Source organism: Rhea pennata, chromosome Z (assembly GCF_028389875.1).
Source record: "Rhea pennata isolate bPtePen1 chromosome Z, bPtePen1.pri, whole genome shotgun sequence".
Lineage (NCBI taxonomy): Eukaryota > Metazoa > Chordata > Aves > Rheiformes > Rheidae > Rhea > Rhea pennata.
The window spans coordinates 6,871,795-6,889,394 of record NC_084702.1 but is presented as its reverse complement, the minus strand read 5'-3'; positions in this window follow the sequence as shown (position 1 = coordinate 6,889,394).

Below are 17,600 nucleotides of genomic sequence, written 5' to 3'. Positions count from 1 at the left end.
GGGCTGCGGATGCTCTGCACTACCTCTACAGATTGCTCGGCAGCGAGAGAGGAAGACGAAGTGCCATGGCTTGGGGCCCTCCGGGCACAGACAGGTGCCCAAGCAAAGCGCTGCGCTACCTTGCCACTCTCCTCAGCTCCAGGAAGCAGCAAGAAACCCTTCCAGGCTGCAGCACGGCAGCAGCTGTGCTGCATTCGCCCCAGGGCCCAGGCAGCCCAGCACCTCCGGGGCATGGGGGAAGCCTGACCCATGTAGCTCTCCCCTCTCAGGGCTCTGGTCCTACTGCAGATGGGAAAATGCCATTGAACTTACCGCCTGGTCTGGATCCCGGGAAGCAACTTCCCCTCTCCAACTTTGACAGCGCTTAGATCCTCCCAGCGAACTCTGCTGCTCCCCATATACTATTGACCTGCTCTGGTGCTGCCAGCCATGCGTTGCTCCCCACCCCTTTCTGGCTCCCATCTCATCATTTCTAGCATGACTGTCCTTGCCGGGAAAAAGCTGCTCCTTCTAACCAGTCCCATCCTCTCTTGCTTCTGCTCCCTCAGTGCTTTTCAGCATCCCACCACGCACCACTCTGAAAGGGTCTTTTTCCAGGGAGAGGCCTCTGCTCTCAGCGGTCGGACTGCCTGATCACAAATTTCTGTGGGCTGAAGGCATAACTGTAGTAACCTGTGGCAGCCTGTGTGTTCCTAATGTTCACTGAAAGGTATATTCCATGATTGCCTCCCTTTTCTCCTTGCTGCATCACTGCACAAAACTAACCCATTTTAACGGAACTACATACTATTTCCTAACCACGTCTCAACGGTGTCCGCTGCAAATATCCTGAGTTTGAAACTCAATGCATTATTCTAGCTAACTGGCCTGCAAACTCGCCTCTACTCACAGCCTGAGCCGGAGTCTGCCCATCTTCCACACCCCATTCCGGGCTAAAGGTGACAGAAAGCAAATTTTGCCTCTAGGGACACTTGGAACTCCCCGTTGCCTGGCGTTTAGGTCTTTCTGAAGGAAGAGAACAGACCATCTATACAGCAGCTAACAGGAGTAATAGCGGTGCCATGCAGCAGCCTGGTCTGTGAGCCATTGATTACGCGTAGAGATTATTCACGAGAAGATTCATGAGAGATTCAGCCTGGAAGTTCAAAGCGGGCTTGCAGAACTAATGCTCAGTACCCTTAATATACGTGGTGTCCGTATGCAGCCTCACATTGCTTTAGTCTTTCTCTACTGTGAGGTCCTTTCTTTTAAATTCTGACAGGACTCTGTGCAGGCCTCCTCCAGAGCTGTTCTCTGTTCTGATTGCATAACCCAAAAGAAAGAAGAAAGAGCAGCTTGTGTGCAGATTTCCCCTCCATACAGTTGTCCATAAAGAGTAAATTTCATTTTTAGATTAAAAAAGATGGTCTCAAAGGGAAACTGCAGCAAATATAAACCTCTACACCTCTGAGCACTTTTCTCATTAGGCAGTTCGCATATTCATTTTGGAGCAGTTGCTGCACTGGCAGTTTCCCCTCCCTAATCCAGAATTCTGTCTTCCTTATTAATTCTGTATCTCATCTTCCTTAGAGCTACACCAGTTATGTTTGCTCACAACTAGCTAGAGAGCGGGTTAGTAATCTGTGTTGATGTGCTTGTAATGGGCAAATGTAGCCGTGACGCTGACATCCTAGCCATCGCACGAGCAATGTGGCACCCAAGGACGGTGTGCTCTATGGAAAAGAGAATGTGCCACATCCTGAGCTGTATGTTGTAGCCTCTGCCTCCTCACAACTACCGAGTTGCTGAGCAGCTGTTCTGCAAGAACACACTGAGTAGCTACTTCAAATGGGAGTCCATTCACTGGCTGGTGTTACTACTGTTTAGCCATCCTGATCACCCAACCTGATCTGGTATAGAGAAACTCGGAGAGGGATAGGATCAGCATGGAATCAGCTGCAAGAGCCATCTTGCGCTGGGAAATGACATGGTCAGAACCAAAGGGGTAAATTCAGCTGTATGTTGAATTTTGATTCATAAAGTTTGGTCACTTCTGGATAAGGAAGGGAAGTGAGGACTCTGACTGGTGTTATGCGGAAACGAGCATGTCTACGGCATGCCGCTGTCCAGCATAATTCAGCTAAAGAACTCTGCTTTCCTCCAGGGCTGCTGATGCCTCAGGCACTTCAAACGTCCACGGATCTGATGGGACAGAGGAGAAGTGGAGTTCAAGCTGCAGAAAGCTGCTAACCAGCCCAAATACGAGAATTTCACTGGCTAGAAGAGGCAAAGTAAGCCACTCGTTTGTGGCCAGCTCAGGATTTGGGCTCCTAGAGTACAGGAGAGAAGTGAAGCGGCTGATGACAGCCTGCTCGGGTTTATTAGCCAAGAGAGTATGGCAGACTATTGCCAAGAATTCCCTGACAGTAAGGATGTTAATTTACTAGCTTGCTCGGATTTCTCTGGTGTCAGGAGCTTGGCAAATATGAGTGGAGGTAAATTGCTTGGCGTAACGAGACATCTACACAGTCACACACACTAGCCATTAGCACATCTAACCTCAATGATGGGCTGGCCTGGGAGGTCATGGTGCTATTGCTCTTGAGCTACCAAAGCGCAGGACCTTCTGCGGTGAGAGGCCTGGTGCTGGACAAAACCCAGTTAATTAGATACTCCTGCTCCTGGAGGGTCACAGTCTCCACAGTGGCAGGCTCCTGCAGTCTAGCTTGGCTTTGCTCTGCCCCACTCTCCACCTCCACATCTCATTCCTAGCTGCGAGAGTTCTGCTAGCCCAGGCCCTTTGTTTCCTGGGAAGGAAAATCCCGTTTTCTGGCCAGCGATTTGTGCCACAGGTGTTGGGGTAGGGTAGAGAAGGGGGCAGGGTAGGTAGCCACAGGAGGAAAGCACTTTGGGCTGGGAGTTTAATGGGTCCAGAGGACGGAAGCAGGTACTAGCCTCCCTCTTGCTGAAGCAAGGCTTAGCACTATCTCTATCTTGCACCAAAGCCACAGAGTAAACATCTTGAGATAAGGGACAAACAACTGTCTCTGCGAGAGAGGGAGGCGAAAGACAGCTCCTGAGAATCCCTCCCCAGAAGCTCCTGTAACACAGAGTCAGCTTAAATCCTCAGCTTGGACCATGGAACCGCCACCATAGCCCAGTGCTTACACGAATTTCAAGGCCACCCTCATGCTAACGCTTTGGCCAGGGTCACAGATCTCCACAGAATAAATCTTCCCCTAGACCTCTCGTGAGGTCCCAGGCACAGGCCTGGGAAGCTGGTACCCAGGTGCAGAAGAACGGGTCCGTGGCAGCAATCAGGCACCCACAACCCGTGCGGTGGAAATACCGACAGATTGATTGAATGCTACCTGGCGTCGGAAATGATATGTTGTGATTGCTAATCGTTGCCGCACGCCGAGACAGCTGTTGACGTACAACGCGCAGGGGCAATGGTGGTACAGGCATTAACCTTGTGGTTTGCAGTACTCCCCTGAGCAGTAACTACTCAGTCAGAGGAAGGGTCACACTTCAGAAATCATGACGTTCAGGTGTAACATGGGTCTTCCATCCAAGCCACAGGCCAGCAGCTCGCTGGAGCACGTGAGCATATTGTTGAAGGTGGAACCAAACACACGTAGGAAAGCAAGCTCTCCGCAATAACCCTGAGGCACCGTGTGACACTCAGCAACAGCCTCCTGGAACGACCGCAAGGGACCAATTGCAACTCACGCCCTGCCCGTTCCACACCCAGAGGATCCACTCATCATTCAACCCGAAGGAAGCTCTAAGCCCCTCACACTCTCTTGAGGCACCATGCTCCAAGCAGGCATTACCTCTTCCATCAGCCTCACACGACTCAGACTACGGCTGTGTTAGGGCAGAGGTTGTCCGAGGGACGATCGGTAAAGAGCTCTGCCACTTGGCTTGCAGTCTACACCGGGACAGCCTGGATTCCTGCCGTGGGCACAGGTGAAAGGAGCGGCAGGGGCAGACGGAGGCTTGGTCATGGCTTTTTCACACTGCGACACACACCCAGAGGTGCAGTGCTTATGCCAAAACTGCGTCCCCGAACGGGAGGCTGGAGCGGGTGAGGTTGCTTCTGGTCTGCCCCACCGAGGTGGCAGGAGGTTGCTCATGGGGGGCTGCCGCACAAAGTGCTGCTTGGCTGCGGTGGCCGGCAGAGGCTGCCCAGCAGCAGCAAGGCGGCGCTACCCGGAGGGCACCTGCCTGGGCGGCAGCAGGGCCCTTGTCCCCGCTCTTTGTGACAGCCGCAGAACTGCCGGGTGCCAGGGCGGCCGCAGCCCCGCCATGCCCAGCAGCACGGGGACGACACAGCGTGGCAGTGTGCGGAGCTGCAGCAGGAGCAGTTGCGGCTCGTCCGCGGCTTTTCCGGCAGCCGCAGGCCCTCGGCAGGGCCCAGGGCTTTCCCCGCAAGATCCCCTCACGGCAGCAGCAAGAGCGATGGTGCTGGGGCTTGGCAGCTCCGCAGGACCCTCGGCGGCCCCGCAGCAGCAGCAGCAGCATAGAGGTCCCCGGCAGAGCAGCTCTCTGCCGGAGCCCCACGAGGTTTGCACACCTGCGCTGCACCAGGCAGGTGAGTGAGCCGGCGCTGCGGGGCACCCCAGTTCGGGGGGCGCTGAGCCCGCCCGGCTCTGCCGTGGCCTCCTGTCTGCTGCAGCCCGTGCCTGGGGGCACCAAGCCAGGTGGGTGCTGGGGCTCGCTGGGGCTGCAAGCTGGGGCTCTGCGATTGGCACCAGCCAGCCCCAGGATGCCCCCGGGGGCGACAGGAGCCCCGGGCACCGGGATCCTGCTCCAGGGCCCGCGGCACAGGCAGCCAGAGGCCGCTCAGCTCGCAGCAGCAAGTGCTGCTGCAGGGCAGGGACAGCTTTGGGCTGTCTGCAAGAGAGGTCCCAGCCCGGGGACACCGGCAGCATTTCTCAACCTCGCTGCTCTCCAGCTTCGCCCCTGCCTGCTGGGGGGTCCTTTGCTCTGCTCTCTGCTGCCAGCACCTACAGCTCTCCCTCTTCTCTCTCTCTGCTGGAGCCAGGTTCTTCTGCCTGCAGCCGGATGGGGGTGCCAGCAGAGCAGCAGGAAGCTCCGCAGCCCAGCCAGGCCTTTCCCAGAGCCACAGGACAGGTATGGACAGACCCGGACACCTGCTTTGTGCCCACACCTCTCACCGGCTCCTTCTGTGCTCGCACAGGCCTTCCTGGAGGCATCCCACACCAGCATGGCATCATCTCCCTTTGCTTGGTCCCTGCAGGCTCCGAGCGCTCTGGATGATGTGCTGCAGGCGATGCTGGTTGATTCGCACACCTCCAGCATCCGGGAGCTGCAGAATGCACTGCAGGTCTGCCTGCAGTACAGGGACTGCGCTTCCCATGGCTCTGTCTCTCACGCTGAAGGAACGGGACCCCTCCAAACTGAGCACCCCACACATTCCACTCCACCCTCGCCAGACCTGGCAACACAGAGCACGCTGCAGCACAGCGGCCAGCTCCCTCAGAGAGGCTTCTGCACCATGCCCCTCTTTCTGACCGCTCCCTGTCTCTTGGGTACGGGCACAGGCCAGCCCCCCTCCTCACAGGGCTTTGGTGCGGTGGCAAAGGGCTGCTCACCGCCCCTCCTCAGCAACAGCCTCTGCTCCTCCCAAACCTTGCCCTGGCACCAAAGCACTGTGAGGAGTTGCACCCTCCTCTGCTCTGCTCTCGAGGACCAGGGCATCAGCTGGGGGGCTGCGGATGCTCTGCACTACCTCTACAGATTGCTCGGCAGCGAGAGAGGAAGACGAAGTGCCATGGCTTGGGGCCCTCCGGGCACAGACAGGTGCCCAAGCAAAGCGCTGCGCTACCTTGCCACTCTCCTCAGCTCCAGGAAGCAGCAAGAAACCCTTCCAGGCTGCAGCACGGCAGCAGCTGTGCTGCATTCGCCCCAGGGCCCAGGCAGCCCAGCACCTCCGGGGCATGGGGGAAGCCTGACCCATGTAGCTCTCCCCTCTCAGGGCTCTGGTCCTACTGCAGATGGGAAAATGCCATTGAACTTACCGCCTGGTCTGGATCCCGGGAAGCAACTTCCCCTCTCCAACTTTGACAGCGCTTAGATCCTCCCAGCGAACTCTGCTGCTCCCCATATACTATTGACCTGCTCTGGTGCTGCCAGCCATGCGTTGCTCCCCACCCCTTTCTGGCTCCCATCTCATCATTTCTAGCATGACTGTCCTTGCCGGGAAAAAGCTGCTCCTTCTAACCAGTCCCATCCTCTCTTGCTTCTGCTCCCTCAGTGCTTTTCAGCATCCCACCACGCACCACTCTGAAAGGGTCTTTTTCCAGGGAGAGGCCTCTGCTCTCAGCGGTCGGACTGCCTGATCACAAATTTCTGTGGGCTGAAGGCATAACTGTAGTAACCTGTGGCAGCCTGTGTGTTCCTAATGTTCACTGAAAGGTATATTCCATGATTGCCTCCCTTTTCTCCTTGCTGCATCACTGCACAAAACTAACCCATTTTAACGGAACTACATACTATTTCCTAACCACGTCTCAACGGTGTCCGCTGCAAATATCCTGAGTTTGAAACTCAATGCATTATTCTAGCTAACTGGCCTGCAAACTCGCCTCTACTCACAGCCTGAGCCGGAGTCTGCCCATCTTCCACACCCCATTCCGGGCTAAAGGTGACAGAAAGCAAATTTTGCCTCTAGGGACACTTGGAACTCCCCAGTGCCTGGCGTTTAGGTCTTTCTGAAGGAAGAGAACAGACCATCTATACAGCAGCTAACAGGAGTAATAGCGGTGCCATGCAGCAGCCTGGTCTGTGAGCCATTGATTACGCGTAGAGATTATTCACGAGAAGATTCATGAGAGATTCAGCCTGGAAGTTCAAAGCGGGCTTGCAGAACTAATGCTCAGTACCCTTAATATACGTGGTGTCCGTATGCAGCCTCACATTGCTTTAGTCTTTCTCTACTGTGAGGTCCTTTCTTTTAAATTCTGACAGGACTCTGTGCAGGCCTCCTCCAGAGCTGTTCTCTGTTCTGATTGCATAACCCAAAAGAAAGAAGAAAGAGCAGCTTGTGTGCAGATTTCCCCTCCATACAGTTGTCCATAAAGAGTAAATTTCATTTTTAGATTAAAAAAGATGGTCTCAAAGGGAAACTGCAGCAAATATAAACCTCTACACCTCTGAGCACTTTTCTCATTAGGCAGTTCGCATATTCATTTTGGAGCAGTTGCTGCACTGGCAGTTTCCCCTCCCTAATCCAGAATTCTGTCTTCCTTATTAATTCTGTATCTCATCTTCCTTAGAGCTACACCAGTTATGTTTGCTCACAACTAGCTAGAGAGCGGGTTAGTAATCTGTGTTGATGTGCTTGTAATGGGCAAATGTAGCCGTGACGCTGACATCCTAGCCATCGCATGAGCAATGTGGCACCCAAGGACGGTGTGCTCTATGGAAAAGAGAATGTGCCACATCCTGAGCTGTATGTTGTAGCCTCTGCCTCCTCACAACTACCGAGTTGTTGAGCAGCTGTTCTGCAAGGACACACTGAGTAGCTACTTCAAATGGGAGTCCATTCACTGGCTGGTGTTACTACTGTTTAGCCATCCTGATCACCCAACCTGATCTGGTATAGAGAAACTCGGAGAGGGATAGGATCAGCATGGAATCAGCTGCAAGAGCCATCTTGCGCTGGGAAATGACATGGTCAGAACCAAAGGGGTAAATTCAGCTGTATGTTGAATTTTGATTCATAAAGTTTGGTCACTTCTGGATAAGGAAGGGAAGTGAGGACTCTGACTGGTGTTATGCGGAAACGAGCATGTCTACGGCATGCCGCTGTCCAGCATAATTCAGCTAAAGAACTCTGCTTTCCTCCAGGGCTGCTGATGCCTCAGGCACTTCAAACGTCCACGGATCTGATGGGACAGAGGAGAAGTGGAGTTCAAGCTGCAGAAAGCTGCTAACCAGCCCAAATACGAGAATTTCACTGGCTAGAAGAGGCAAAGTAAGCCACTCGTTTGTGGCCAGCTCAGGATTTGGGCTCCTAGAGTACAGGAGAGAAGTGAAGCGGCTGATGACAGCCTGCTCGGGTTTATTAGCCAAGAGAGTATGGCAGACTATTGCCAAGAATTCCCTGACAGTAAGGATGTTAATTTACTAGCTTGCTCGGATTTCTCTGGTGTCAGGAGCTTGGCAAATATGAGTGGAGGTAAATTGCTTGGCGTAACGAGACATCTACACAGTCACACACACTAGCCATTAGCACATCTAACCTCAGTGATGGGCTGGCCTGGGAGGTCATGGTGCTATTGCTCTTGAGCTACCAAAGCGCAGGACCTTCTGCGGTGAGAGGCCTGGTGCTGGACAAAACCCAGTTAATTAGATACTCCTGCTCCTGGAGGGTCACAGTCTCCACAGTGGCAGGCTCCTGCAGTCTAGCTTGGCTTTGCTCTGCCCCACTCTCCACCTCCACATCTCATTCCTAGCTGCGAGAGTTCTGCTAGCCCAGGCCCTTTGTTTCCTGGGAAGGAAAATCCCGTTTTCTGGCCAGCGATTTGTGCCACAGGTGTTGGGGTAGGGTAGAGAAGGGGGCAGGGTAGGTAGCCACAGGAGGAAAGCACTTTGGGCTGGGAGTTTAATGGGTCCAGAGGACGGAAGCAGGTACTAGCCTCCCTCTTGCTGAAGCAAGGCTTAGCACTATCTCTATCTTGCACCAAAGCCACAGAGTAAACATCTTGAGATAAGGGACAAACAACTGTCTCTGCGAGAGAGGGAGGCGAAAGACAGCTCCTGAGAATCCCTCCCCAGAAGCTCCTGTAACACAGAGTCAGCTTAAATCCTCAGCTTGGACCATGGAACCGCCACCATAGCCCAGTGCTTACACGAATTTCAAGGCCACCCTCATGCTAACGCTTTGGCCAGGGTCACAGATCTCCACAGAATAAATCTTCCCCTAGACCTCTCGTGAGGTCCCAGGCACAGGCCTGGGAAGCTGGTACCCAGGTGCAGAAGAACGGGTCCGTGGCAGCAATCAGGCACCCACAACCCGTGCGGTGGAAATACCGACAGATTGATTGAATGCTACCTGGCGTCGGAAATGATATGTTGTGATTGCTAATCGTTGCCGCACGCCGAGACAGCTGTTGACGTACAACGCGCAGGGGCAATGGTGGTACAGGCATTAACCTTGTGGTTTGCAGTACTCCCCTGAGCAGTAACTACTCAGTCAGAGGAAGGGTCACACTTCAGAAATCATGACGTTCAGGTGTAACATGGGTCTTCCATCCAAGCCACAGGCCAGCAGCTCGCTGGAGCACGTGAGCATATTGTTGAAGGTGGAACCAAACACACGTAGGAAAGCAAGCTCTCCGCAATAACCCTGAGGCACCGTGTGACACTCAGCAACAGCCTCCTGGAACGACCGCAAGGGACCAATTGCAACTCACGCCCTGCCCGTTCCACACCCAGAGGATCCACTCATCATTCAACCCGAAGGAAGCTCTAAGCCCCTCACACTCTCTTGAGGCACCATGCTCCAAGCAGGCATTACCTCTTCCATCAGCCTCACAGAGCTCAGACTACGGCTGTGTTAGGGCAGAGGTTGTCCGAGGGACGATCGGTAAAGAGCTCTGCCACTTGGCTTGCAGTCTACACCGGGACAGCCTGGATTCCTGCCGTGGGCACAGGTGAAAGGAGCGGCAGGGGCAGACGGAGGCTTGGTCATGGCTTTTTCACACTGCGACACACACCCAGAGGTGCAGTGCTTATGCCAAAACTGCGTCCCCGAACGGGAGGCTGGAGCGGGTGAGGTTGCTTCTGGTCTGCCCCACCGAGGTGGCAGGAGGTTGCTCATGGGGGGCTGCCGCACAAAGTGCTGCTTGGCTGCGGTGGCCGGCGGAGGCTGCCCAGCAGCAGCAAGGCGGCGCTACCCGGAGGGCACCTGCCTGGGCGGCAGCAGGGCCCTTGTCCCCGCTCTTTGTGACAGCCGCAGAACTGCCGGGTGCCAGGGCGGCCGCAGCCCCGCCATGCCCAGCAGCACGGGGACGACACAGCGTGGCAGTGTGCGGAGCTGCAGCAGGAGCAGTTGCGGCTCGTCCGCGGCTTTTCCGGCAGCCGCAGGCCCTCGGCAGGGCCCAGGGCTTTCCCCGCAAGATCCCCTCACGGCAGCAGCAAGAGCGATGGTGCTGGGGCTTGGCAGCTCCGCAGGACCCTCGGCGGCCCCGCAGCAGCAGCAGCAGCATAGAGGTCCCCGGCAGAGCAGCTCTCTGCCGGAGTCCCACGAGGTTTGCACACCTGCGCTGCACCAGGCAGGTGAGTGAGCCGGCGCTGCGGGGCACCCCAGTTCGGGGGGTGCTGAGCCCGCCCGGCTCTGCCGTGGCCTCCTGTCTGCTGCAGCCCGTGCCTGGGGGCACCAAGCCAGGTGGGTGCTGGGGCTCGCTGGGGCTGCAAGCTGGGGCTCTGCGATTGGCACCAGCCAGCCCCAGGATGCCCCCGGGGGCGACAGGAGCCCCGGGCACCGGGATCCTGCTCCAGGGCCCGTGGCACAGGCAGCCAGAGGCCGCTCAGCTCGCAGCAGCAAGTGCTGCTGCAGGGCAGGGACAGCTTTGGGCTGTCTGCAAGAGAGGTCCCAGCCCGGGGACACCGGCAGCATTTCTCAACCTCGCTGCTCTCCAGCTTCGCCCCTGCCTGCTGGGGGGTCCTTTGCTCTGCTCTCTGCTGCCAGCACCTACAGCTCTCCCTCTTCTCTCTCTCTGCTGGAGCCAGGTTCTTCTGCCTGCAGCCGGATGGGGGTGCCAGCAGAGCAGCAGGAAGCTCCGCAGCCCAGCCAGGCCTTTCCCAGAGCCACAGGACAGGTATGGACAGACCCGGACACCTGCTTTGTGCCCACACCTCTCACCGGCTCCTTCTGTGCTCGCACAGGCCTTCCTGGAGGCATCCCACACCAGCATGGCATCATCTCCCTTTGCTTGGTCCCTGCAGGCTCCGAGCGCTCTGGATGATGTGCTGCAGGCGATGCTGGTTGATTCGCACACCTCCAGCATCCGGGAGCTGCAGAATGCACTGCAGGTCTGCCTGCAGTACAGGGACTGCGCTTCCCATGGCTCTGTCTCTCACGCTGAAGGAACGGGACCCCTCCAAACTGAGCACCCCACACATTCCACTCCACCCTCGCCAGACCTGGCAACACAGAGCACGCTGCAGCACAGCGGCCAGCTCCCTCAGAGAGGCTTCTGCACCATGCCCCTCTTTCTGACCGCTCCCTGTCTCTTGGGTACGGGCACAGGCCAGCCCCCCTCCTCACAGGGCTTTGGTGCGGTGGCAAAGGGCTGCTCACCGCCCCTCCTCAGCAACAGCCTCTGCTCCTCCCAAACCTTGCCCTGGCACCAAAGCACTGTGAGGAGTTGCACCCTCCTCTGCTCTGCTCTCGAGGACCAGGGCATCAGCTGGGGGGCTGCGGATGCTCTGCACTACCTCTACAGATTGCTCGGCAGCGAGAGAGGAAGACGAAGTGCCATGGCTTGGGGCCCTCCGGGCACAGACAGGTGCCCAAGCAAAGCGCTGCGCTACCTTGCCACTCTCCTCAGCTCCAGGAAGCAGCAAGAAACCCTTCCAGGCTGCAGCACGGCAGCAGCTGTGCTGCATTCGCCCCAGGGCCCAGGCAGCCCAGCACCTCCGGGGCATGGGGGAAGCCTGACCCATGTAGCTCTCCCCTCTCAGGGCTCTGGTCCTACTGCAGATGGGAAAATGCCATTGAACTTACCGCCTGGTCTGGATCCCGGGAAGCAACTTCCCCTCTCCAACTTTGACAGCGCTTAGATCCTCCCAGCGAACTCTGCTGCTCCCCATATACTATTGACCTGCTCTGGTGCTGCCAGCCATGCGTTGCTCCCCACCCCTTTCTGGCTCCCATCTCATCATTTCTAGCATGACTGTCCTTGCCGGGAAAAAGCTGCTCCTTCTAACCAGTCCCATCCTCTCTTGCTTCTGCTCCCTCAGTGCTTTTCAGCATCCCACCACGCACCACTCTGAAAGGGTCTTTTTCCAGGGAGAGGCCTCTGCTCTCAGCGGTCGGACTGCCTGATCACAAATTTCTGTGGGCTGAAGGCATAACTGTAGTAACCTGTGGCAGCCTGTGTGTTCCTAATGTTCACTGAAAGGTATATTCCATGATTGCCTCCCTTTTCTCCTTGCTGCATCACTGCACAAAACTAACCCATTTTAACGGAACTACATACTATTTCCTAACCACGTCTCAACGGTGTCCGCTGCAAATATCCTGAGTTTGAAACTCAATGCATTATTCTAGCTAACTGGCCTGCAAACTCGCCTCTACTCACAGCCTGAGCCGGAGTCTGCCCATCTTCCACACCCCATTCCGGGCTAAAGGTGACAGAAAGCAAATTTTGCCTCTAGGGACACTTGGAACTCCCCGTTGCCTGGCGTTTAGGTCTTTCTGAAGGAAGAGAACAGACCATCTATACAGCAGCTAACAGGAGTAATAGCGGTGCCATGCAGCAGCCTGGTCTGTGAGCCATTGATTACGCGTAGAGATTATTCACGAGAAGATTCATGAGAGATTCAGCCTGGAAGTTCAAAGCGGGCTTGCAGAACTAATGCTCAGTACCCTTAATATACGTGGTGTCCGTATGCAGCCTCACATTGCTTTAGTCTTTCTCTACTGTGAGGTCCTTTCTTTTAAATTCTGACAGGACTCTGTGCAGGCCTCCTCCAGAGCTGTTCTCTGTTCTGATTGCATAACCCAAAAGAAAGAAGAAAGAGCAGCTTGTGTGCAGATTTCCCCTCCATACAGTTGTCCATAAAGAGTAAATTTCATTTTTAGATTAAAAAAGATGGTCTCAAAGGGAAACTGCAGCAAATATAAACCTCTACACCTCTGAGCACTTTTCTCATTAGGCAGTTCGCATATTCATTTTGGAGCAGTTGCTGCACTGGCAGTTTCCCCTCCCTAATCCAGAATTCTGTCTTCCTTATTAATTCTGTATCTCATCTTCCTTAGAGCTACACCAGTTATGTTTGCTCACAACTAGCTAGAGAGCGGGTTAGTAATCTGTGTTGATGTGCTTGTAATGGGCAAATGTAGCCGTGACGCTGACATCCTAGCCATCGCACGAGCAATGTGGCACCCAAGGACGGTGTGCTCTATGGAAAAGAGAATGTGCCACATCCTGAGCTGTATGTTGTAGCCTCTGCCTCCTCACAACTACCGAGTTGCTGAGCAGCTGTTCTGCAAGAACACACTGAGTAGCTACTTCAAATGGGAGTCCATTCACTGGCTGGTGTTACTACTGTTTAGCCATCCTGATCACCCAACCTGATCTGGTATAGAGAAACTCGGAGAGGGATAGGATCAGCATGGAATCAGCTGCAAGAGCCATCTTGCGCTGGGAAATGACATGGTCAGAACCAAAGGGGTAAATTCAGCTGTATGTTGAATTTTGATTCATAAAGTTTGGTCACTTCTGGATAAGGAAGGGAAGTGAGGACTCTGACTGGTGTTATGCGGAAACGAGCATGTCTACGGCATGCCGCTGTCCAGCATAATTCAGCTAAAGAACTCTGCTTTCCTCCAGGGCTGCTGATGCCTCAGGCACTTCAAACGTCCACGGATCTGATGGGACAGAGGAGAAGTGGAGTTCAAGCTGCAGAAAGCTGCTAACCAGCCCAAATACGAGAATTTCACTGGCTAGAAGAGGCAAAGTAAGCCACTCGTTTGTGGCCAGCTCAGGATTTGGGCTCCTAGAGTACAGGAGAGAAGTGAAGCGGCTGATGACAGCCTGCTCGGGTTTATTAGCCAAGAGAGTATGGCAGACTATTGCCAAGAATTCCCTGACAGTAAGGATGTTAATTTACTAGCTTGCTCGGATTTCTCTGGTGTCAGGAGCTTGGCAAATATGAGTGGAGGTAAATTGCTTGGCGTAACGAGACATCTACACAGTCACACACACTAGCCATTAGCACATCTAACCTCAATGATGGGCTGGCCTGGGAGGTCATGGTGCTATTGCTCTTGAGCTACCAAAGCGCAGGACCTTCTGCGGTGAGAGGCCTGGTGCTGGACAAAACCCAGTTAATTAGATACTCCTGCTCCTGGAGGGTCACAGTCTCCACAGTGGCAGGCTCCTGCAGTCTAGCTTGGCTTTGCTCTGCCCCACTCTCCACCTCCACATCTCATTCCTAGCTGCGAGAGTTCTGCTAGCCCAGGCCCTTTGTTTCCTGGGAAGGAAAATCCCGTTTTCTGGCCAGCGATTTGTGCCACAGGTGTTGGGGTAGGGTAGAGAAGGGGGCAGGGTAGGTAGCCACAGGAGGAAAGCACTTTGGGCTGGGAGTTTAATGGGTCCAGAGGACGGAAGCAGGTACTAGCCTCCCTCTTGCTGAAGCAAGGCTTAGCACTATCTCTATCTTGCACCAAAGCCACAGAGTAAACATCTTGAGATAAGGGACAAACAACTGTCTCTGCGAGAGAGGGAGGCGAAAGACAGCTCCTGAGAATCCCTCCCCAGAAGCTCCTGTAACACAGAGTCAGCTTAAATCCTCAGCTTGGACCATGGAACCGCCACCATAGCCCAGTGCTTACACGAATTTCAAGGCCACCCTCATGCTAACGCTTTGGCCAGGGTCACAGATCTCCACAGAATAAATCTTCCCCTAGACCTCTCGTGAGGTCCCAGGCACAGGCCTGGGAAGCTGGTACCCAGGTGCAGAAGAACGGGTCCGTGGCAGCAATCAGGCACCCACAACCCGTGCGGTGGAAATACCGACAGATTGATTGAATGCTACCTGGCGTCGGAAATGATATGTTGTGATTGCTAATCGTTGCCGCACGCCGAGACAGCTGTTGACGTACAACGCGCAGGGGCAATGGTGGTACAGGCATTAACCTTGTGGTTTGCAGTACTCCCCTGAGCAGTAACTACTCAGTCAGAGGAAGGGTCACACTTCAGAAATCATGACGTTCAGGTGTAACATGGGTCTTCCATCCAAGCCACAGGCCAGCAGCTCGCTGGAGCACGTGAGCATATTGTTGAAGGTGGAACCAAACACACGTAGGAAAGCAAGCTCTCCGCAATAACCCTGAGGCACCGTGTGACACTCAGCAACAGCCTCCTGGAACGACCGCAAGGGACCAATTGCAACTCACGCCCTGCCCGTTCCACACCCAGAGGATCCACTCATCATTCAACCCGAAGGAAGCTCTAAGCCCCTCACACTCTCTTGAGGCACCATGCTCCAAGCAGGCATTACCTCTTCCATCAGCCTCACACGACTCAGACTACGGCTGTGTTAGGGCAGAGGTTGTCCGAGGGACGATCGGTAAAGAGCTCTGCCACTTGGCTTGCAGTCTACACCGGGACAGCCTGGATTCCTGCCGTGGGCACAGGTGAAAGGAGCGGCAGGGGCAGACGGAGGCTTGGTCATGGCTTTTTCACACTGCGACACACACCCAGAGGTGCAGTGCTTATGCCAAAACTGCGTCCCCGAACGGGAGGCTGGAGCGGGTGAGGTTGCTTCTGGTCTGCCCCACCGAGGTGGCAGGAGGTTGCTCATGGGGGGCTGCCGCACAAAGTGCTGCTTGGCTGCGGTGGCCGGCAGAGGCTGCCCAGCAGCAGCAAGGCGGCGCTACCCGGAGGGCACCTGCCTGGGCGGCAGCAGGGCCCTTGTCCCCGCTCTTTGTGACAGCCGCAGAACTGCCGGGTGCCAGGGCGGCCGCAGCCCCGCCATGCCCAGCAGCACGGGGACGACACAGCGTGGCAGTGTGCGGAGCTGCAGCAGGAGCAGTTGCGGCTCGTCCGCGGCTTTTCCGGCAGCCGCAGGCCCTCGGCAGGGCCCAGGGCTTTCCCCGCAAGATCCCCTCACGGCAGCAGCAAGAGCGATGGTGCTGGGGCTTGGCAGCTCCGCAGGACCCTCGGCGGCCCCGCAGCAGCAGCAGCAGCATAGAGGTCCCCGGCAGAGCAGCTCTCTGCCGGAGTCCCACGAGGTTTGCACACCTGCGCTGCACCAGGCAGGTGAGTGAGCCGGCGCTGCGGGGCACCCCAGTTCGGGGGGTGCTGAGCCCGCCCGGCTCTGCCGTGGCCTCCTGTCTGCTGCAGCCCGTGCCTGGGGGCACCAAGCCAGGTGGGTGCTGGGGCTCGCTGGGGCTGCAAGCTGGGGCTCTGCGATTGGCACCAGCCAGCCCCAGGATGCCCCCGGGGGCGACAGGAGCCCCGGGCACCGGGATCCTGCTCCAGGGCCCGTGGCACAGGCAGCCAGAGGCCGCTCAGCTCGCAGCAGCAAGTGCTGCTGCAGGGCAGGGACAGCTTTGGGCTGTCTGCAAGAGAGGTCCCAGCCCGGGGACACCGGCAGCATTTCTCAACCTCGCTGCTCTCCAGCTTCGCCCCTGCCTGCTGGGGGGTCCTTTGCTCTGCTCTCTGCTGCCAGCACCTACAGCTCTCCCTCTTCTCTCTCTCTGCTGGAGCCAGGTTCTTCTGCCTGCAGCCGGATGGGGGTGCCAGCAGAGCAGCAGGAAGCTCCGCAGCCCAGCCAGGCCTTTCCCAGAGCCACAGGACAGGTATGGACAGACCCGGACACCTGCTTTGTGCCCACACCTCTCACCGGCTCCTTCTGTGCTCGCACAGGCCTTCCTGGAGGCATCCCACACCAGCATGGCATCATCTCCCTTTGCTTGGTCCCTGCAGGCTCCGAGCGCTCTGGATGATGTGCTGCAGGCGATGCTGGTTGATTCGCACACCTCCAGCATCCGGGAGCTGCAGAATGCACTGCAGGTCTGCCTGCAGTACAGGGACTGCGCTTCCCATGGCTCTGTCTCTCACGCTGAAGGAACGGGACCCCTCCAAACTGAGCACCCCACACATTCCACTCCACCCTCGCCAGACCTGGCAACACAGAGCACGCTGCAGCACAGCGGCCAGCTCCCTCAGAGAGGCTTCTGCACCATGCCCCTCTTTCTGACCGCTCCCTGTCTCTTGGGTACGGGCACAGGCCAGCCCCCCTCCTCACAGGGCTTTGGTGCGGTGGCAAAGGGCTGCTCACCGCCCCTCCTCAGCAACAGCCTCTGCTCCTCCCAAACCTTGCCCTGGCACCAAAGCACTGTGAGGAGTTGCACCCTCCTCTGCTCTGCTCTCGAGGACCAGGGCATCAGCTGGGGGGCTGCGGATGCTCTGCACTACCTCTACAGATTGCTCGGCAGCGAGAGAGGAAGACGAAGTGCCATGGCTTGGGGCCCTCCGGGCACAGACAGGTGCCCAAGCAAAGCGCTGCGCTACCTTGCCACTCTCCTCAGCTCCAGGAAGCAGCAAGAAACCCTTCCAGGCTGCAGCACGGCAGCAGCTGTGCTGCATTCGCCCCAGGGCCCAGGCAGCCCAGCACCTCCAGGGCATGGGGGAAGCCTGACCCATGTAGCTCTCCCCTCTCAGGGCTTTGGTCCTACTGCAGATGGGAAAATGCCATTGAACTTACCGCCTGGTCTGGATCCCGGGAAGCAACTTCCCCTCTCCAACTTTGACAGCGCTTAGATCCTCCCAGCGAACTCTGCTGCTCCCCATATACTATTGACCTGCTCTGGTGCTGCCAGCCATGCGTTGCTCCCCACCCCTTTCTGGCTC